Genomic DNA, 23987 nt, shown 5'->3' on the forward strand with positions numbered 1-23987 from the left:
TCGATGCTGTCGATGACCTGAATAGCTGTTTTCATCTCAGCAGTGGTTTTCAGGTTATTGCTGTACACCTCGTCTTTTATATAGTTATTAAGAACAGTGCAGGTTCGACTAAATATTAGTTATTAGTTGTGATCTTTTTACTGTGTATGTTAGCTTATCTGACAATAATTCTTTAGTGCCTTTATATCAGTATCCACACCAAGGTTCCCTTGTTTCTTTAAATTTCTGAAGTATTTTGCTAATGGTAAATGATATGTATTTTGTTTTGTTTTGCTTTAACTGAATGGTAAAAACGTGTGGAATACCAAATACGTAAACAAACATGTTTTTCCCCCACTAATAACCACGTCACTTTAAATTTCCACAACTGTAAACAGGAAACTCCCGATAATCTGGGTGCTGATTATGAGGCTTGTGGATGACATAATGAGATATTGCAACTTCATAATTAGTCACATAATCAAAGATGTCACCTCTACACTAACAGAAATCCGCTCTGAAGAGTTCGATACAAAGCTATGGAGGTGGTTTGTTCGTGAAAGTAAAAATATTCCCTTTCGAGAGTGGATGCCGCCTTGTTCGACAGTATCGTTTTTAGGAATGTTTCATGGAACGTAAGAGGATAAATTTTCTCTACACATCAATGAATAATAAGACTTATTTTCCGACGTAGCCCGCGTCTCACTTAGGAAGAGAACAGCGTCGCCCTGATTTGCAGTACTCCGTACAGATTGTTACACCTTCAGGCTGATGCCCCACATGAGAACTATTGTCTTGAAACCACTTCTACAGCAATCGATGACCATCATGGCGGTGGCTGCATCAAGTGAATTAGCTGGGATGGCGCATTCGTCCAATTCCTTCCTTCTAGTCCGTAAAACAAATTTGAGACATATGCCCGCTTAAGAGCCTGGCAATCCTTGCTTAAATCTTCTGGATGACGAACTTTTGGCCACAAATTGTTGCCGTGATCGATTAACAATGGAACGTCTAAACTTTAAGGATTCGGCTATCTGTGAGTATGGCCCGTCTTCCGTCTGCCAGTCCTCTCCTCCTACCAACGATACCCATAGGCAACTCCCAATTGTCTATGATGATGTACTCATGAGTCACTACACAACCTTAAGTTGGAATACGACACTTTTTTTCCAGTAGTGCAATAGCTAGAACTTAATTATCCTCACAGTCGCTTTAAGTTTTCCCAAATTATTTCTGATGATACGCAATTTTTCTCTAGATTTTAAGAAGAATAGATCCGTCGTAATAACAGAAGCAAGCAAGCATTTGACACTGCTTATATCGATATCCGTGCATGTTTTGGAAATTTTTGAAAAATCAAAACCAAGAAAAAACCGGAAGTATTCTGTTATAATTACAAGGAATATTTCCGATTAGGATACAAATATTTAGTTTTATGACGACGAGTTGACAGAAACTTCAAATGGCGGTTAAATGGAGATGTTTGTGAGCCGGGATTTGAGCGGCGGAGTAAGTGTACGAAGCATTTTCGATACAAGGGGAGAGCGAATAGGAGGTGCTCGAAGAAACCGTTATCATGCACACAGAAGCATTTAAATGCGTTCATCTTTTACTGGAGTATGCAGGACGAAATTAATATGCCAATATCGATGTTTTAGCTTTCCGGAAAATGAGAGCCACCATCAGTAGAGTAAGAAAGTGAATGAAAAACGAAAAAACAATAATAGACGAGGAAGTTAACCGAAAGCGATTCGAAATACAATGTTTTTGGGTAATTTTGTAAGAACTTGTCTGTTTTAGCGAGCAACGAGTCGGTAATGCGTAAGGTTTTCAAATGTGACATGTAGCAGGTTTTAGAAATATAGTGAATAGCAGTTACCAGTTAAAACGTGTGTTTTTCGGTTTTCGGTTACCCGTGCAGACTCTGGTATCGGCCGTTTGCTGTTTTATTGAACTGAAGTACTTCGTGTTCGTATACCGCGTGCCAGTTGGCTAGAATGTATGTGCAGAAGTTTCACGAAACAGAATTCGCATGGAAACAGAGTCAAATGTATTTTACAGTAAAAAAGAAGTGATCAAACTTCTGAAATGACACTTTAAATTTGGTTTAATTTTATGTGGATCGTAAGTAATAAAACAAATTATAGAAACGATTTTACACAAAATTAATCTCTAATTCTACCAGCGATTACATGTTGCGTGGGTTTATTAAGTCTTCGTGCAGACAACAAAGCAGCCGCCTTTGAACTCTGTTGTTAGGCTGTAGAAAGCACAAAGGACGGCTGCCACTGAAAAGTTCGGGACGGCGGAAGGAATGGGAAAGACCCCACAGTGGTTGGCGATCATGTTACGCACGCGCCATATGTGAATTTTCCGGTGATTTGAGGTGGTCAATTCCGCCTTTAAGCATGGGTGCGAGGGCGGGGCCGACACCGGCGGGTCAAAATACAAACCACAAAAGACCAGGGGGCGGCCGGCGACCCGCCCAGCACATATCTCACTCTCCGGCCACGTTCAGGCGGAACTAACACGTAGGGGCTCCTACTGGGGGGGGGGGGGGGGCATCCTGCTGGTAACGCATATAGTTCAGATTGTTTCGTATCACCGAGATGAGTATGAAGGCAACTGTTCCAAGACATAGTTTATTGCCTCCATAATTTCTGATACAACTAAACCAAATCCTATGCTGTAAAGCGTGGTCACGTTTAATCACCGTGAAGACAAGTCATCACAGGCATCGACTAGCACTGTCCCTATTAGGCCGAGGCTGTCGCCTATCACCTCTGTGTTCCAGCCCTGTAGGACGATTCACTACCGACCAGCCGCCGAGTCGTCCTATATCAAAGGCGTCATTCGAATACGGTACGGAGGGTGCAGGGTCAGCACAACTCTCTGCCGTTTGTTTGTCAGCTTCTCAAACCCTGGAACCGCTTCTTGCGTGAGAAGTGGCATCAGTTCTTTCCGCTCCAGTCCTCGCACCATGGAGTAATTTCTGATACCACAGGGAATTCAAGTCCTCCGCATTGAACTCACAGACGTTGACAACTCACTCAACTACGAAATCTGACTAAATTAAAATTATTTACTATCCCTTGGATTTTGTACGTATTTTAATTATTACAATAATTTATTTAAGTTTGTCGATGCAGTGACGCACCTGCATGGAAGACTCTTTTCTGTTATGTAAAAAACTACGAGCGAGAGAGAGAGACGATTGCGCTCCGACAAATGTTCTGTCTCAGGGACGAAGTCCGTTCAATAGCCTATACCACTGATAACAACCGAAGTTTGTTCTCTGACTAAAATGGTTGGGAATTTCTAGTGCGCCGGTTATTGATCTGATGCACAAATCTAGCACCATGTCCGACCTTACAGACTTCAGTCAAGAGTAAATTTTTGTTACCTCGTTAATAGCTGGATCTATGATTGCAGTATCTATGACGGGCAGTCAACACGTTATGCAACACATTTTTATCCTCAGCCAATTTCGGCTGAAAAAAATGCGGAATTTGTTGTGGGACATCGTGAAATATTCACATTTCAACCCCTACAGTTTCATGAAGTACCGATACGTGGCGACGCTGTACGTAGACTTCAGAATAGCGTCTGCAACGGAGTAGTAGCAGTTTTTGGGGAAGGAGACCAGACATCGAGGTCATCGGTCTCATCAGATTAGGGAAGGAAGTCGGCCGTGCCCTTTGAAAGGATCCATCCTGATATTTGCCTGGAGCGATTTAGGGAAATCACGGAAAACCTAAATCAGGATGGTCGGACGCGGGATTGAACCGTCGTCCTCCCGAAGGCGAGTCCAGTATCTAACCACTGCGCCACCTCGCTCGGTGCAACGGAGTTAAGATCCAAACGGAGAGCCGACATTGCATTTCTTTTGGCGGACAACCAGAGCACCGTAGATATTCAGAGGCGCTTGCAGAATGTCTATGGAGACCAGGCAGTGAACGAAAGCACGGTGAGTCGTTGACAAGGAGTCTTTCATCAACGCAACAAAATCGTGCAAACCTGTCCGATCTTCCGCGTGCCAGCCAGCCGCACAAAGCTGTGACTCCTGCAATGCTGAAGCGTGCGGACACCTATTCGAGGTGATCGACGGACCACATTCAAACACCTCAATGCTCAACTGGACGTCTGTTGCTAGTCCTGACACCCTCGACTAACAGTTGGGGTACTCGACGTCTGTGCCCACTGGGTTCCTCGCCGCCTAACAAGAAGCCATTAAAAGCAACGAAGGACCATCTTTGTATAATATGCTGACCATGACAATTTTTATCGACATCTTTAAAGACGATGTAACAAGGGTTTATCACTTCGATTCGAAACAAAACTGCAATCCATGGAGTGGCACCACACCACTTCTCCTCCGAAGTAGTAGTTCAAAGCTACATCCTGAGCCGTGAAAGTCATGGTGATAGTACAAAAAATATGCAAACGAACTTCTTCCCCTGCACGACAACCCAAGGCCTTACAAAATTCTGCGCAACCGGGAAAAGCTCACAAAACTTCACTAGATTCTTCTTCCTCATCCACCCTACTGCCCGGATCTCGCACATTCCGACTTTCATATGTTTGGCACAACGAAGGATGCACTCTGTAGGAAGCAGTAAGTAGATGATGGGGAGATTACTTATGCATTAAGACGTTGGATCCTACGTGAACTAGTAGAGCAGTACCATGCGGCATAAAGGCCTTCGCAGGCGCAAGGCAGTCGCATTTAACGGCGATTATGTTGAAAAATATGCTTTTGTATCCAAAAAATGGGGATTAATATGGTGTATTGGAATCCTGAACAATAACATCCTGTTTTCAATAGTGTTGAATTACTTATTGAACGCCCCTCGTGCAAGGGGCTGTCAAGTGAAGACGAGACAGATGGAAAGAAAAGTAAGTACAGTGTTTATTACACAAGTTGTCGCCATAAGGGATGACACAATCATCCCACTTTGAGACACGACGGTCGGAGCCTTCATGGAAAAATTTCTGCGGTTGTCTACGGAACCATCAGGTATCGAGGCGTGCAGTTCGTCGTTCATAGCAAATTCGTGTCTTTCTTCAGGGCTCAAAAAATATGCAATCTCATGGGAAGAGAACGGGACCGTGTGGAAGATGTTTAAGGACTTTCCAGCGAAACTTCTGCAGCGTAGTCTGAACATCAATGGGAATATTGAGAATATGTGGGTGGGCATTACCCTGAACAGAATGACGCGTCCATTAACATCCCTGAGCGTTTGGACTTAAGGAACGCTTCAATTTTGGGGGAAAATGTCCACATACCGCTGTGCGCTGATTGTGGTGCTGTCTTCTAGAAAGTCAGTGAGCAATGGTCTTTGCAATCGAAGAAAAAAGGCATCATGTCTTTCCGGATCTGGCGTACATGTTTGGACTACGCTAAAATATTTTCGCTGGGAAGCCCTCAGACACCGTCCGCTCAGTCTCTATCTCTACCCATGTTATTAGCATATTTTTGGAGTCCTGAAGTAAGAACTCGGTTCCGTAGGCAAACATTTTTCCATGAAGGCATTGACCGTCTTGACTCGAAGTGGGATATGCGTATGAACAGTTAAGTCGATTACTTTCGAAATAATGAACAATTTACTTTTTTAATCGGTCTCGTTTTCATTTGGCTGCCCTTATAATACAGACATTTTGTGTTACAGCACCTAAATAAAGTCTTGCTGACAGAGACAGAATTTTATTGAAGATTGTTACCTCCAATTTCACGGAAGTGGCCGCTATGAAAACAGTAGGATTAGACGACATAAACAACAACATTTGTGACAGATTGTTATTGGTTTGACTATCATAAACCAGATGAGTGGAAAGAGGCAGAAAGAGACTGGACCACAGGCCACAGTTAACAGCGGAAGTCATATACAGTGTGAGCCTCAGAGTCTATGTTTACTATGTTCCACGCCGGAGAACGTGTGTAAGCGCGTCGAATACAAGGGATGTAGGAAAACTTAGTGGATATTCTTTAATTATAAGGAGTTTTCCGTGAGCACACAAATGGAAAGTGAATGATATTTCCTATTATTTTAGTTGACATCTTCATTAAATAATGTAGGTACTGCTCCCAGCATGAAATCGCATTTTTCAAGTTAAAGGCGCGCCAATCAAACTGTAGAAACATTAAAAAACTGTTACGGAGCAAGAAGATGAAAAACCTTTTGATGTATGCACTCACGGAAACTGATCGTGCTCAATCCAATATGGTCTACATTGGAAAAGAAAAATACAGTACTTGTCCCCCTGGACATATCAATAATTTTGTAACATGCACTTGCGAGGAATGGCATAAAATCTACATGGTACGCTGAGTATGCAAACAGTTGGCCATTAAAACTGCAACACCATGAGGGCGGCATCCAACGAACGTCAGAGGAGCATGCTTGGATATGCAAATTTTTAGTATTAAAGCGCCCAACATATAATCAGGAGTAAACCAATTTAAATCCTGTACAAAATGGATTGCGGAGTGAATTTCTCAATCAGAAATGGCATTAGTATTTAATAGAAAAGTGTGTACGAAGGGGAAACGTCTATCAGTACGTGTCGGAATTGGACAGCAGCAGGATCGTATCCTGCTTGCTTGATCCCAAGACTGCCATCAAAATATGAACTCTGTAGGTTGAGGAGGTCCATACTCAACTACGGGCAACTAGCGCGCTAGAGAACAGACACTATTCTGTCTGCAGTGTAGAATCTTACAGAGATATCACACTCGATGGTCAGGAAATTGGGTTGTTTAAAAACATACCTACACAGTGCGAGAATTTTTGGAGCATCTACGATGACCACCGCTGCAGCTTCTGTTGAGGCGGCAGCTGGGGGGAGGGAGGGAGGGAGGGAGAGGGAGAGGGGGAGAGAGAGAGAGAATCGCTATTAGTGCGCCCCATATTTCTATGGAGATTCCGAGGAGAAAGAAAGTTGGTACATCACCTACAAATAAGCCCTGTACATCCCCAAATCACATATAAATTTAATAATCTCCTCTTCCTACTACACCCTACATGCACCACAGTAAAATTTCGTTATTTGCTCTCCTTCACGGTATTGCTGGTTTCATCGCCTTTGCTCTTACGTAACGCTTGACAAGTAGATGGAGGCTGCTTTGGATATCAGATCTACGTTCATACTATTTTGTTTAACTCCCGAATGTATCTAGGCGTGTGAGGCATGGTTATTTTGGGAAATATTATCCACTGACGACACTAAGATCATTTGCACTTTTTTTTTGCTCAAGCATTATGAACTGTCAAGAGTGCACACAGTGCTGAGCAAAGAACCCTGAGTAACGATCTCACACGTGACTCTGAAGACAGCGGGCACTAATTTATCGTTTTGTCTTCGGATGTCTGTGGAGTTTCAGTCAGTGTCGGCGGCTGTTTACACCGTGACGTGTTGCGCCGGGCGCCCCGTGTTTTCCCGCCAAACTGGGGCGCGGGTGCACGCTGAGGCCGGCTCGGCGCCTGCGCGCCCGCGCAGCTGTCCTCACCGGGGATGATGACTAGCCGTGTTTAAATAGCAGGCCGCAGGGGCGGGGGCGGGGGCGGGGGAGAGTGCACGGTCACCAGATGCCGCCGGCGCCGCCCGCCCGGCCGCCTCCTTCCTTGCTTGCTTGCCGTTTACACTGATCGGCGCCACCCAAATTAACGCGTTACGCGGGACGGGCGCGCCTGCAAACAATACTTCGCTCCCACCATTTGTTTCACCTTGAAAAGCACATCTATGACATGAATTTCTTTTGTTGTATCTGGACTTTGTTAAACACAGGCAGTCGACTGCGGGCAGGAACAGAAACAAATCGCAGTAGCTCAACATCTGAGACCTACTCCCAACGTGCCCGAGATATGCAGTAAAGAAACGCCCGCATTTATACAGCGCCATTAGTAGTTGGAGAGAGACCGTGGCGAAGTGCGCAGTAGTTAAATATGCATCGAGCTAGAAAGACTGTACAGTCGCTTGTTCCTATATAGTAATTACTCTGAAAGCACTACTGCAGTTGCGAATCCCACGCTACAGACTGCCTTCATCCTCAACCAGAGCAGATAATTCCAGTGACAGCCGAAAGTATCAGTTGAAACATCCACCGAAATTGGAGTATAGGCCACGGCACCTAATTAGCAGCTGACTGTAGAGAAAGAAAAACTTTCTTCATCTAGGGAAACGAACATAAAAATACATTCGCAGCGAGTAAGGCGTAACTGAAGTTAGACTATCCAAGGAATGCGTCGTGACCTTCAGTTCGAACTCTGTTTTAATGCAGGTACCTCTCCGTAACAGCTGCGACCTACATCATTTGAACGTACGTACTGTATTCAAACCTTTGTCTCCGTCTGTGATTTTTATCCCCGTTCCCCCATTTCCCTTCAACACTACACTAACAATTCCTTGTTGTCTCAAGATATGTACTATCAAGCAAACCCTTGCATCATTAGGTACACATTCGAAACATTTACAGCGAAACGTTGACATTATTGGATGGCCCCATCACACTCAGCCAAGTTTTATTAAAACGTCCGCTCCTTTTAAGGAAAAGGATTATCCTTTCTGTGCTTCCTTTCCAGCTACTTCTACTGTGTTGCATGTTCAAGAATGAATAGGTAACCTTGGATTATTGACAGTAAACGTTACAAATAAAATGTTTCGTTTTTCACATAAAGAAGCGTTAAGTGGTAGTCTCCTTCGCTTAACGTAATTTTCCAAGGATTCTACGGAAGCCTTGAAAACTTCCGGGATTATGCTGGATTTCGATGTAGTGGATACCTTGAACTGGAACTCTGAACTATGATGATTGTCCCCGGTAGCAAGGATTCTAAGTATAGGAGCTGATCATGGCGTCACTGGTATAGCGTCTCTACATTTTCCTTTTCTTTTGCCTCCTGTTAATTCCTTTTGCTAACAATGGCCCAACAGGTTGAAAAATTACCTCTAAATCACACGCTGACACACAAGTCAAGTTTACCATCAGCATACTGCCTACGATCGTTCTCTCTTTTCAACACATTTACACGAACATTACGACGCTAAAGCTATTAATTAGTCCAGCATTTGCTCCTATTTCCATGAATTCGTCTTTCTGTCAAAATAATACCAGCCGCGTTGGCTGCTACTGCTGTTAGCAAAGTGGTCGTCCTTAATGCACCAATGGTGTGCTCCCTTCTATGAGGAAGAGGCGAGCCCTGACGCGCGTACCACCTCTTGCATGTGGCACGCAGAGGCGAAAATGCAGCTGAACTGCCTGTCTCATCATGTCACCACAAACTCTAAACGAAGTCGGTGGCAGCCACACTGCGCAGATTTCTTTGAGTTCCGCCAGCGAACACGCGCACACACACACACACACACACACACACACACACACACAACCTAACAAACCTTAGGACATCACACTCATCCATGCCCGAGGCAGGATTCGAACCTGCGACCGTAGCAGTCCCGCGGTTCCGGACTGCAGCGCCAGAACCGCGTGGCCACCGCGGCCGGCTTACGTGATTACTCTGCTATTCAGAATAAAGTGCGTGGCAGAGGGTTTAATGAACCACCTTCAAGCTGTCTCTACCGTTCTATTCCCGAACGGCGCGCGGGAACACGAGCACTTAAATTTTTCTTAGTAAGCCCTAATTTCTCTTAATTTATCGTGATGATCATTTCTCCCTATGCAGGTGGGTGCCTAACAGAATGTTTTCGCAATCGGAGGAGAAAATTGACGAGTGAAATTTCGTGAGAAGATCCCGTTGCAACGAAAAACGCCTCTGTTTTAATGATTGCCACTCCAATTCACGTATGATGTCTGTGGCACTATCTACCCTATTTCGCGATAATACAAAACGAGCTGCCCTTCTTTATACATTTTCGATGTCATCCGTCAGTCCCACCTCATGCGGATCCCTCACCGCACAGCAATACTCCTGAATAGGGCGGACGAGCGTGGTGTAGGCACTCTCTTTAGTAGACCTGTTCCACCTAAGTGTTCTGCCAACGAATCGCATTCTTTGGTTTGCTCTAACCACAACATTATCTATGCGATCGTTCCAATTTATGTTATTTGTAATTGTAAGCCATAAATATTTAGTTGTATTTACAGCCTTCAGATTTGTGTGACTTATTGCGTAATCGAAATTTAGTGGATTTCTCTTAGTACTTATCTACATCAGGTATCTTATCTACATCATCTTGCAATTCGTTTTGGTCGTCTGATGACTTAACAAGATGGTAAATGACAGTATCATCTGCAAACACTGTAAGACGGCTACTAAGATTGTCTCCTATATTGTTAATATGGATCAGGAACAATAAAGGGCTTATAACACTTCCTTGGAGAATACCGGATATTACTTCTACTACGTGACTACTGAAGTAAGTCACGTAAAAATGTGGCAAAAACTTTTCCTCTCGAAATTTAACTGAAGCAGAGGATGCTAAATGATGTTAAAGCTTCACCAATACAGCAGTTTTGTAACTTTCGAATTATCGTTCGTTGATTTTAATTGTTTTTTTCCATGTCGCTGCCAATCAGTATTATCCCACAACATTCGCATGTACAATTTCACTAATCCAGGAGCCGATTTCGTTTTCGGATACGTAACGAATGTACTGTGGTTGCAGGAGAAAGTTCGTAGCAATTCCTGAAATAAAGGAAGTACAACTTTTCTAATTATCTGTATCGCAGCATTGGAGGAATTATTTACACTTTCGCTGTGTCACGAAACCCAAGCTATGGTAATTAATTGAAACCCTCAGCTGCCGACAGCTGTTGTTCATATACCTCGATGGGGACAGATGAAAATGTGTGCCCCAACCGGGACTCGAACCCGTGATCTCCTGCTTGCATAGCCGACGCTCTATCCATCTGAGCCGCCGAGGACACACATGAATAGCGCAACTGCAGGGATTTATCCCTTGCACGTTTCCCGTGATACCCACATTCCCAACCGTCCACAATCTACATACATAATGCACCTAATGCCCATCCACTCATAACTCGCGCACACTAAGGTGACAATTCCGGTAAGATTTCGGGCAACCTGTGCACATTCGCACAGACTAAGGTCAATGGTTGGGTAGCCTTGAACTGTATGTATATGAAGATAGTAACTGATTAATGCGAAAGTTTACAATGCGAAATCCATCAGACCACGGCATAATAGCCCGGAAAAGAATTTTATTAATCATGTCAGTTCCGGCCGTGAAAGTTTACATTTTACAACAAGATAGTAACTGTTCTCGAAAGTATAGATACCACTCATGACCGTGCAGCTTCCCTAGAATAAATGATAATTAATTGAAACCCTCAGCTGATGACAGGTGGTGTTGATATACCAAATTATGGGATTAAACATACACTGGCACAAACAAGTTTCAATCTGGAAAGAAGGGAAGAGGTACAGTCGCATTCTATGAATGTTTTTTATTAGATTTTAAGGGCTCAGACCGCGAAACCCTACGTTCTTTATATTTTCACTTTATGTTAAGGACCATCGATATATTTTTGCAGTGTACTTTTTATACTCTTCCACATGCGTCATTAACAATTCCATACAACCAACACACGTATCATCAGTATTTTAGTTTACCAATGTTGTATACGTGTAGCATTACCCATATGTAGAAGTTTCCTTTCCCTTACGCTCTGTGTATGAACGGTACATTCGGTAAGCCGACACATATGTAGTTACTTCCGGTTACTCCAGTAACTTAACTGTTTTGCTGGAAACTGCTAACTACTAGCACAAAAATAAACCAAAAGTCTGGCGGCGAATATCACCATGCTTGCGCCGTTTAAGTTCTGACGTCACATTTCAAAAATCGTTGATTCGCCCCATTGGCGCGAGAGATACCTGCCATTTCTTAAAAAATTCTGTAGCTTGTATCAACGGCATACAATGAATTACAGAATTAATTATTAATGCGTTAGTCCGGACGAAAAAGAAAAATATTAGTAATTTTCAAGGGAATTTCTTCCCAGCAACAGCTTTCTCATTATGATTGGTGAACATTAATGATGGATTTTAGGCTGTACATTTCGAAGGACAGAACAAGTGATGTTCTCGCAAAAAACGTAACTGGTAGTCATACAGATAAATATTTAAAACGAGTAAGTGGTGACATTACTCAGAGCTTACGTGGTAAGTGTAAGCGTATCTGTCCGAGGAGCAGCCGATCCAGCTACCCACACAGGAAAGCAAGAGGGTTGGCTGTGTTGGGGGAGAAACTGCTTGTGTGGCACACGTGCGTATAGATGGAAATCCTTTTCTTGGAGTAAGTGGCGAGTGGGAATATTTACAGATGTGGCTGCGATGGGGGAGCTCCTCGTTCGCGAGGGAAGCCTTCCGTCTGAGTAATGTGTTGCCGGCGCCCCAGACCACCGCAGATTCACGAAGGGCGGAAACTTGCCAGATAACGCAAACCAGTGCTACCAACAGATCAATAGCTGGCGCCTCCAGCTTACACTCCTATATTCTGAGGGAATCTGATTTCGCTAAAAGGAAACTTTTAGTCCTAACTTTAAAAAGTAACGGAAGTTTTTGTCACTTTCATACCTCACGGCACCCAGCCATGTAAGTGTTTTTATACATGTCCTTGCCCGTTAAATTGTGTGTTTCTTGTGTCCTTGGCGGAATATGTTCCTAGGATCTGTTTTCGAACAGCTGACTACGACGGGTTCTTCGTATAAACACACGCGAACCTTAAGTTTAATGAGCAGCTGCGTTGCGAACATTCTGTCTTACGACCTTTCTAGAAACAAAAATGTCCTCTACGGGAATGAACATGGATTCTGCAAACGGAGATCCCTTAAGCAAAACTGCTTGAAAATGAGATCCAGAGAGCCGTAGATAGTGGTGACTATGTTCATGCTGTGTTTCTTGACTTCTGGAGAGCACGCCAAACATTTCGCACTATCGTTTACTGAACAAAATGCTCTGCGGGTGGGTCCAGAAATTCTTACCAGATAAAACTGAACACGTCAACCGTAACAGGGTGAAATCGTTAGGTATAGCATTAACTTGTACGCCAAGCAGCGTTGTAGGGCTTTTACTATACAATTAAGTTACATGGTTGACAACGCAGCGAACTCTCGATAGCTTTTTGTTGATTATGTTCATAGGAAGTCTCAACGAAATAAAACTGTAATGAAGTGTAGGAGGATGTGCAGCTGATCAACGGCTGATGCAGGAACTGGCAGCTAATCCGTAACAAAGATACATATAACTCATTGCGCATAAATACGCCGAACGTCCATTTACAATTAGGTTACACTACTGGCAATGAATTCCTGGAATACAGAATAATGAAGTGGACTGACCTCACAACTACTTTCATGTAAAGATTGAATGAGTTATTGGACGTACTGTCGTGAAACGAAAATCAGGTAATAAAGAGATAGCTTACGAAACGTAAGTTCTACCTATTCTTGAATATTAGGATTCTTATCAGTCGAATTAAATCAGGCAATGTTAAGGGAATTCGATTAGGAAATGCGATACGAAGTAATAGGTGAGTTTTGTTATCTGCATAGTAAGATAACTAATGGTGGCAGAAATAAGCAGGCCGGCTGAAGGATTACAACAAACAGTAGAAGAACGTACTACGAATTATTCTAAACTATAAAAACTGCAATGGATGATCATTAATTGCGTTCTGTATCCATCAACCCCCTTTAAGCTTACATAGGGTTGCGGCATCTGAATGGTCTCAGTTCAGCGCGATTAAAGGGAAAGTTTTAGCTGCAGAACTTGGCAAGTAAAGTCTTCACACATGCACTATATATTTTATATAGTACATTTTTGTTGACATCGTAAGAGCTCACTGCTTAAAATGAGTCTGTAATTGAAGCGCAAGCAACTTCAGATGTCTGTCATTTAGAAGAAGGTTGCCACGTCCAAGTACTTTTTTCCTTTTCTTTAAGCTGCGGGATTTCTGTATCATCTTTTGCCAGGTAATACTCAATTAAACACTTGTTTCCTTGGAAGTTATTTGGCAACACCAACACAGAGGCGAATTAACGCGTGTTGGTCTTGCACGCTCGACCCGTCGTGTGTATGTTTCAACATCTATTCGGGACGACTGCTGGAAGAGTTACAAGAGTTACTCCTTTCCTCTTCAGGTAATTGATAAACAAGTAAATACGAAGGTACACTCAAAGGTCTGCAAGAATCACAGCGAACATTAATTAACCAGCCTGGCCAGAATCCTAGTGCAACTAAAGAACTGGACGTCTACAATTCAGAAGTGACCATTAAACCAAGAACTATTTGCATTCCATCAGATAAGCACACACTTTCCAGAGGCTCGCACGAAAGAAGTACAGCGTCGCGTAGAGCTTTTCCAGCTTACTACGGACAAATACGCGGAAGGTGGATCGAGTATGCAAGGGTCTATATAAGGGAGATGAATCTGAAGGCAGTATTATAGAAAAGACGTAGATGAAGATGAGTGGGAGGTACCATACTACGAGAAGAATTTAACAGGCTACGGAAAGAACTGAGTCGAAACAAATCCCCGGTAGTAGACGATATACTGTCAGAATTAGTGATAGCCTGGGAAGAGCAGCCCTGACAAACCACCTCCCTCCGGTGTGCAAGCTATATGAAACAGGCGAAATACCATCAGAATTCAAGAAGAATATAATAATTCCAAAGAAAGCAGATGCTGAAAGGTGTGAAAATTACTGAACTATCAGTTTAATAAACCATGGTTGCAAAATACTAACACGAATCCTTTACAGAAGAATGGAAAAACTGGTCGTCGAGCCGACCTCGAGCAAGATCAGTTTCGATTCAGGCGAAATGTAGGAAACCCGGAGATAATTCTGACCCTACGACTTATCTCAGAAAATAGGTCAAGAAAAGGAAAACTTACTTGAATAGCATTTGTACAGCTTTTGACGTTGTGAAGTGGAATCGACTCTTCGAAATTCTGAAGGTAGCAGGAATAAAGTGGAAGGAGTGGAAGGCTATTTACAACTTGTACAGATGCCAGACTGCATTTATAAGAGTCGAGGGACATGAAAGGGAAGCAATGGTTGAGAAGGGAGGGAGACTGGGTTGTCGCCTACCGCCTGTACACTGAGAAACCCGCAAAAGAAAAAATGGTGCAGACAAAGTTCAGGATGCAAAATCATTCAGGTTTGCCGATGACACTGTAATTTTGTCACACACAGCGAAGGACTTGGAAGAGCTGTTGAACGGAATGGTTGTCTTGAAAGAAGGCTGTAACATGAACATCTACACACACACACACACACACACACACACACACACACACAACGGAATGTAGTCGAATTAAATCGGGTAATGCTAAGGGAATTTGATTAGGAAATGAGACTCTTATAGTAATAGATGAGTTTTGCTATTTTGGCAGCAAAATAACTGATGTGGATGAAATAGAGAGGATATAAAATGTAGACTGGCAATGGCAAGAAAAGCGTTTCTGAGAAGCGAGATTTGTTAACATCGAGTTTAGATTTGTGTGTTAGGAAGTCTTTCCTGAAGGGATTTGTCTGGAGTGTAGCCATGTATGGAAGTGAGTATGGACGATAAACTGTTTAGACAAGAACAGAATACGAGATTTTGGAATGTAGTGCTACAGAATAATGTTGAAGATTAGGAGGGTAGATCACCTAACTAATGAGGAGGTACTGAATAGAACTGGTGAGAAAAGAAACTTGTGGCACAACCTGATGAGAAGAAGGGATCGGTTGATTAAGACACATTGTGAGACATCATGGCATTACCAATTCAGTATTGGAGGGAAGTGCGGGGTGCGCGAGATAAATCTCATAAGGAGGACCAAGAGATGACTACAGTAAGCGGAGATTAAGGTGGTTGCACGGAATAGAGTAGCATGGAGAGCTGCACCAAACTAGTCTTCGGAGTGAAAATCTCACCACCACCACCACCACCACCACCACACCACCACCACCACCACCACGACATTGCGTGCTGCGCCAGGGAAAATTATGTCACCAGACGCAGTACCGCAAGGACTAGGGCGGGAGTAACCTGGTCCGTAAGCTGCCCAAGCCACGGGCAGTGGCGCGCAGTCCCCCGTCGGCAGTTACTACGTAGACAGAGGTGAGGCAGGAGTCTGGGCGAAGAGGAAGTAAGGAAGGTAGGCGGGCGGGCGGTGAGACGCGCCACAAAAAATGCAGTAGCAGAAAGAAGATGCGGTGCGGGCCGGAAGTGGCTGAATCTGCAGCTGGGACTCCGGCGCGGCGGCACGGGCCAGGCGAGACAGCTGGCTCGCATCTGCCGCAGGACCAGCCATCGCAGCCGCGAGCTGGACGGCGCGGCACGGGGGATGCGCTGCAGCGATCTGCCCGCCCCTCCACCCTAAGTGGTACTTTGCGGATACTAACTTTGAGAGTAGACAGGCCTGTGTCCAGCTGATTACGTCTAGGTGACTGTTTCTTACCGTGGTATGCTCGAATATACGAACGACGACATTATGTAATCTGCACCATCTGTTTGGTATTTGGTAGAGGGTTCAGTGTACCATATCCCCATAAAGAGGGAAAAAAGGCATCACGCCGGTATATATGAACACCGCCTCTTGCACTGCTAATGGTTTCAACTGTGTGAAGAATACAATCCTTACTATCTTCAGTTATGTCATATCCAGCCGAAGCCACTCACTGATTAGACCTGTACAGCTAGCAAACTACGTGAAGTTTCATTCCTACATTTCACGTGTTGTTCCTGGTAGTGTACCGAGGGGAACCTTACGGACTGGCATTCTCCAATTTTCTTCATGCTTTAAGGTCAGCGTCCGTACATCAATTTTTTGAAGTAATACGATGCACATCGCAAATAACTCGAGAAAATTACTTATGAATATTAGAAGATTTCCGACCGTTGTTAAGTATAAAACATTTCTGCCTTATTAATGTACTCGTCACTTACTAAGCGCGTAACTTGTAACTTGGCAATATTGAAATCGGTGGTTCGAATCTTTCTAGCAAGATGTACCTTTCTTTAAATTTCATACTTATTAAGAAATGGGACTTTAATTAAATACTGAATCATTTTCAATTAAATAACTTTATTTTTAATTATTGATCGTATAAAATAAATTAAAATTTGATACAGACATGCGAAATCTCTTTCCCCGTATGAAAAAATTTTAGACGAGTGTGTTCAAAATCTATCGAAAATTCTGTAATTTCGCGGGTAATATTAGTACTGTTCGTGCGATTTTTCGTTATTGTGATGATTAACATGTCAGAAACGTATATATATACAGTGGTAGCCATTTGGATGTTCGGCCTATTGTCAGTTATCGACTATGTTACTCGCGTATACTTAGGAGCGGCGATTATTGATTTGGTTTAAAAATGGATAAGAGAATTTGAATTAAATTTTGCTGTAGAATTAGAACAATATGTAACGAAGTTTTAGAAATGTTGAATACTGTGTTTGGTGCGTCTCTTATGAGTTAAGACATGAGTTTACGAGTGGTGAAATTTTTTCACGACGGCCATAAAAAAGTTGAAATTCACTAACGTTCCGCACACACAGCGCAACTGATGAAAACGTGCGAAAACTAGAAGAAATGATTATGAACGATCGCCGAATCACAATCAGAGAAATTGCTGCTGATGTTGGCCATGAATTCTTCTCGGATGTTTTGGCATGAAAGGTGTGACAGCAAAATTCGTGCCAAGGGTGTCGCATTTTTAGCATAAACAGCGGAGAATGGGTGTTGCTCAGGAGTCACTAAATGAAGCCAACAACGATGAAGAACTTCCGAAATTTCTCGGAACTGGAGACGAAAACAAGGGAGTACGAGTACGACGCCCATACGAAAGCTCAGTCGTCACATTGGACGCATTGTGGACCGCACAGATCGAAAAATCTCGGCAAGTAATGCCGAACTTACAGGTTCTGCTCACTTTTTTCTCCGATTTTAAGGGCACAGTGCATCATCAGTTCTTGTGAAAAGGCCAAACGATAAATAAGGAATATTAAGTACAAGTTTAACGCCTTTTGGGGACAGTAATCAGAAGAAAAACCACGCCAGGATCCGTGGCGAAACAATTCACGGCTTTTGCACCACGGTAAAGCACCTTCTAAGACTTCGTTGCATGTTCGTGAATTTTTGGCGAAAAAACAACACTGTAACGTTGTTCCAGTATCCACATTCGCCGGATGTGACCACGTCTGACATTTTTCTGTTTCCGAATTAAACATTACCTTACATGGTCGTCGTTTTACAAGCTTAGATGAGACTAAAAGCGAATCGCTGAGAGAGCTAAATACTATCCCAAGGAGTTCCACATGTGTTTCGGGGTTGGAAGGAGCGCTAAATAAAGTGCATAGTGTCTGTTGTGGACTAGTTTGAAGAAGACAACATTAAGGTAAACGAAGATGTAAAATTATATCCAAAAAATTCAAATTCCCGATACTTTTTGAACACATCTCATAAATCAAAAATACTGTTCCATCACTGGAAGTTAACAACATATCTTACTTTAGGTTTCACATTTTGGTACCAAATTTGAATTATCGTTCACAGTAATTTAAAGTAATTCATTTTTAAAATTATGATTCAACATTTGTTAATATTCCCAAATGTTAATAAGGAATTTAAGTGAAAATTTTCTACTAACGATATTCGAACTAGTCATTTCACGATTAAAATGTAATTTTTGGCCAGAAGCTCCCTCTGGGGTTGTTTGTCTCTTAGGTGTTCGTCTTTTCTACTTGACACCACTTCTGCGACTTTGGCGTCAATACGAGATGAAATAATCAGGATTGAAACACACTTTCCTCAAGCGAAGAAATGTTTTCGAACCCGGCACTCCACGATCTAAAGGCATCAACGCTTACCATTAGGTCACGAGGTGCGGACTTCCTATTAAAGGAAACAGATGTCTGGGTACTGACCTTCAAATCTTAAGGGCCACTTGTCAGACATTTCCTATCGGATTAAGATCGGGAGATGTAGCAGCCCAATCTAGGCGGCGACAGTGTGCTTGTGCGTTCGGTATGAAGTGATAAAATAAAGGACAATACTTACTCACGGTTGAAATAAACATGCTGGTTCATGCCCAATATAACGTGTGAGAGTAGGACCAAGTCACCCCGAAGTCACCCCGAGAACATCACAGAACCACTTCAGAACTCAGCTACACCCTACACATGCTGCGTGTTAGATGCCTCGTTGTGTCGCCGGGTAATTGAAGGAGGAAAAAATCACGACTCGTCAGACCACGACACCTGCCTGGAGTCAGCTATTATCCACCTGCCTGGAGTCAGCTATTATCCCGCTTTATTTGTATGACCCAAAGAAAATTCTATGCCGCGTTGATCAGTTGCATACCCGATTCCAAATATCCTTGCAAACAATTTCCTCAGTTTCCTTTGCAATGTTTGCTCGGAAACTGGTTCAGATGGACCTGCATTACTCAGCATCATTTCCTGTCGGGTAAGAAACCGATGACACACCTCTGGCCCCGACGGATATCGTTTTGCGATCTCTGTGACACATGGTTACGAATGGCACACCATTCCTTGTAGACACGTTCGGCAGCAAGCGCTGAAACACCAACAAGCCAAACTACATTCACGGTGTGGTCACTGACACGTCTTAACAGTTTTTCCTGCTGTCCTGTCGTCTCTCCACGTCGACCTGTCTTACTGCCGATTCCATACAACCGACTGGCACTACGTACCACTACACAGCCCTGACATCACCAGCAGAGCGTCGCAGTACCGTCCGGTACAATTACTCCACCGCCCACTGCACACCAAAGCGACCACTGTGACCTCCTTCAAGTGGCGATCAATAATTTGTGGGGGAGCTTATTTTCCCCCTTATTCCATTCGCGGATGCCACGCGGAAACAAAATACTGTCGGCACCCTTATGAGGTCAAATTTATCTTATTTTGGAATTGAGGTCATTAAGTGATATATCTGTTGGACAAAACAGCGTGTCAGTTGTTTCATTTTGGAACGTGGGATCTTAGAATTTTTTTGAGAAAGGATACATGGGATGTAAGGTCTCACTTCAGTAGCTGAGCATTTCTGTGATATTTCCATTGCAAGTAAAGTAGCCTCGATGTTCTTACTGAATATGTTCCACCTCCAACGTTAATCCAACTTGATGACAGTCCCAGAACGAAGAAAAATACTGCTGAATTGGTGCAAGAATGGATTTTCTAAGTGACCTCTCGTACATAAATGACAGCGAATGTCAACAAGCCAAAGCTGTGAACACTGAGAATAGTTTTAAAAATATGAGCCACAATTTCAATAGTTTTAAAAATACGAGCCACAGTTTCTAAAACCAGTCTGAAGAAAGTTGGGAGATTTGCCATAAAAAAAGAACACACACCAGGTGAACTAATCAATTTACTTTACTAATAAACGAGTACATTGATGAAATCTGAAGACTCACTATACACAAAATTTCAACGCATTTCTTCTGGTGGAAAAATTCGGTTTGTCACTTAAATACTACAACTATTAATGTCTTTTGTGCCTACGCAGTAAAACGAAGGAAAAGAATCAGCTTTATGATATATGTAGTGTGTGTAAAATGAGTAACATTAGTAGGCGGGATTTGGAATTCAGAACAGTCACTAAGTGGATGTTAGTATTTCATGACTACTTCAAACAGACGAACGTAAGTGTGTTTCAAATTGCAGCTCCGAACACGCAGAGTTCGGGTATTGCTGCTTCTAGCCTTGCGTGTTATTGGTGTTCGAAATTAGACTCTTGCTGTACGTAGTCTCTCTGTCAATTATTCCTTACGTTTGTCTACGTTACACTTCATCTGTACAGCAATTATGCTCTTTGGAATATCAAATAGATGCTTAATACGTAGCTACTTCGTAGGTGCGTCTGTGGTCTAATTTCACCATCTTTTCAATGCTCCTAATCGACGTGGCGTGACATGCTACCGTACTCCAGCGGCACCAGAAACAGATATCCTATAATATTTGCGTCGAATTACCAGTTATTTCGGGAAAAATAGTTTTTTACCTACAGGAGCGTGTATCCGGGCTCGGACGCTGTAGTCTATTGATTATTTACTGGAGCACGAATTATGCGAAGCTTTGAAGAGTCAGTTGCCTCTGAAGTTCTTTCCGTTTGCGGGTACTTCTCTGATTCTCATATAGTATTAGCATACATAGAAAACGACTGTTGTGGATGGTGGCTATCTCAGAGATTGAAGGCAAGCTTTAACTTTCGCTACAAAACATTATTCTGTGACAGTAATGTGTGGACCAAGTTGAAGTATATACGTGCTTGGTGTTTGATGTCCCAGCTGGAAAATAATAATTTACTCGTCAGGCGAAGATTAAATCCCCAGAGTTTAACGCACTTGTCGCGTACGTTCATTTTCGTGGAAAATAAGCTACAGAGAGACAATTCATTGTAGAACATACTTACAGCCTTTCCGTTCCCATAAATTTTAGTCCTCCAAATAAATCTATCCACAACCTCTGGTATTCAGAAGTTGTAACCAATAAAAATTTCGAAAAAAACATGATTACAGCATAACTTTAGTTTCTTAATTGCACCGTGTAATAACTAGAGGCCAGACCACTTTTTCCTAACTTCGGATTGCGCCATCACTACAGTCCTAATCCTACATGCTGTCATTGGGGTGCAGGGATTAACGGTTCTTTACTTCCTGTTGTACGTATTCCCACAACATATTTTACAAGTATGTCCAAAAATGTTTCGGCTCCGGGAAACTGTTCATAATGTGGATTATCACAGTTGTATTGAGCACAGTTAAAAGAAGATTATGTGTGCTTAATATTTACTACGGAATATCATGTTTTCTTACACGACTTAGATCAGCTTCCATTATCTAACTTTTACTGATCACTCTTAGACAAATGCTGATTGGAAGACTGCCCTTATGAAATTAACATTTCGAATAATTATAACAATCTTGTAATTTTGCAACGTAACCCTATTTTAGTTTCAGTGTGTGTCAATATAATATTCTTAAACGACGTTGAAGTGTTCCGGTCGTACTACTAATATAAGGAACTGTACATTAATTCTCGAACTTTACGATTAATATCTAATTTCGGTTTCCTTACTTCATGTTCATATGCCAAAAGTATTGCCAAATTAGAGCCGTAAAACGGAAACAATGCGAAATGGCAGGCGCAGTAAAGTTTTCTGACAGTCGACGCTCGAGAATGTCTTTTGGCCTACAGCAGCAGCAGTAAAAGTTAACTTGAAGAGGACGCCTTCGGTGCTATAGGGGAGTACAGCTAAAAGTTGAATGGACCGAGTGCCACTGCACGAAACAAGACAGGTTTGATATTAGTATGTACATTGTAACAGCCTGAACATGTACAAGAAGCCATCTCTAACGTGCTCCTGACGAAGATCACTTTATCACTGGCGCTCAGAAGCTCATTTAGTAAAGCGACTGTCTAAGTAGGTACTCATCTGAACACCTCGGCCGTACGCAATGGTAAGCAATACTCGATGGGAAACTTAATTAACGCATCCGAAACATTGTAAGTGATGTGTTGTAGTCCGATTAGTTGAAAGTTCCACGATAATTCGAGGGATAGCAGCTCTCTTTCGAAATTCAGATTCTAGCCAGCGGCGACTTTGGAAGAATCTTTGTATATAAACAGTGGTCAAGTGCCACGAATATGGCTGCCTGTAATCGTAACAAGTGCGGTGATCGTAACTAGAAAATGCTTTTTAGCAACTAGTACGAATCGGATGATGATGTGGATACGTATGACACCGATGAAGACCCTTCATATACATTGCTGAACGGAAATTCGCATCAAAAGGTATTACTCATCATGTAATGTGCGTATTTATTAAAGCATGGGGTCAAGTTACACTCACGTCGCTTACCATAGTTTCCGTGCTTTTAACTGAAAGTGCAATGGCTGTCACGTTAAGCGTCATCCTTAACATTGTTGACATGCAGTAGTAAAGCGTTTGCAGTGGTTTCTTATTGAGAATTATCTACAGCTGTATTCGTGTGTTGAAAATCATACGAACAGCAGTCAATTACGGATTTACTTCATTTATGTATCCTGTAAGTCCTGTGTTGTGTGCGTATCTATATTTGGTTTATGTATTAGGGTGTTAACGAGTATGTTCTACCAATTATCGATTAATGTATTTTACATTCGTGCGTGAAATTATTCTGAGATGTAAGGAGATGTTAAGCTTATAAGCTCTGAATGTTTACAGGTTCGGAGGAACATCACAGAAATGCATCCTTCCGAATACGCACCAGGTCCTGACATTCTGCAATCAGTCACAGTTGATATATATGACCAGAGCAGTCAACAGGGAGAACGGTAGAGGATAAAACATGGAGTACCCAGGAAGAAAGCTAAATGAAATTACAGATGTAAATAGGAGAGGAGGAGGGGCAGGGGGGAGGGTTGAATGAGAACACACGTGCCCTCTATGTGAATGCTCTGAAGTCTAAATGAACAGTCGTACGCCAATGGGAACACTGTTTACTTGCTAACCGAGTGCATTAATATTAAGTGCACTCGGTTTGGAAGTAAATAATATTAAGTACCCCTTGACGAAATTTTGAGACTAAAATTGTGGGTAGGAGTTACCACTTTAAAAAATGTCGTTACGGTGTAGATAGGTGTGAAAATATGACGTACTTGGATTAAAAAAATCACATTGGATGAATTCAAAACTTTATGAATGGGAATTTATTAGAACTTTACTGAACTTTACTGCGCGATTTCTAGAAAAAACAAAAATGTCGCTTAGGTGTTTTTATTTTTTTATACAGCCGAGGTCTTGATTTAGACCTACACAGGCCGTACAACGACAATAACCAAACAAATAAGGTAGATAATTTTAGTTTATCTTGCAGTAAGGTTGCTTCTTGAAATCTTCAATGACAGTGGGCATAAAATGAGGCTAGGATTTATATAAATCTGTTAGCTTTTACTTTGGTAACAAATCTTTGCGATCTTGCTACGTGACCTTCTGGAGTGTATTCCTAGATTCTGGAGAACCAGTTT

The 23987-nt window shown here is 42.5% G+C and overlaps 1 protein-coding gene across 1 annotated transcript in view; it reads right to left on the reverse strand.

Moving 5' to 3' along the window:
- Positions 1–23987, reverse strand: part of LOC126278886 (probetacellulin-like) — a 408506-nt gene that overhangs the window by 203804 nt on the left and 180715 nt on the right. The window lies entirely within an intron of this gene.

The sequence above is a fragment of the Schistocerca gregaria genome, chromosome 1, assembly GCF_023897955.1.
Source record: "Schistocerca gregaria isolate iqSchGreg1 chromosome 1, iqSchGreg1.2, whole genome shotgun sequence".
NCBI lineage: Eukaryota > Metazoa > Arthropoda > Insecta > Orthoptera > Acrididae > Schistocerca > Schistocerca gregaria.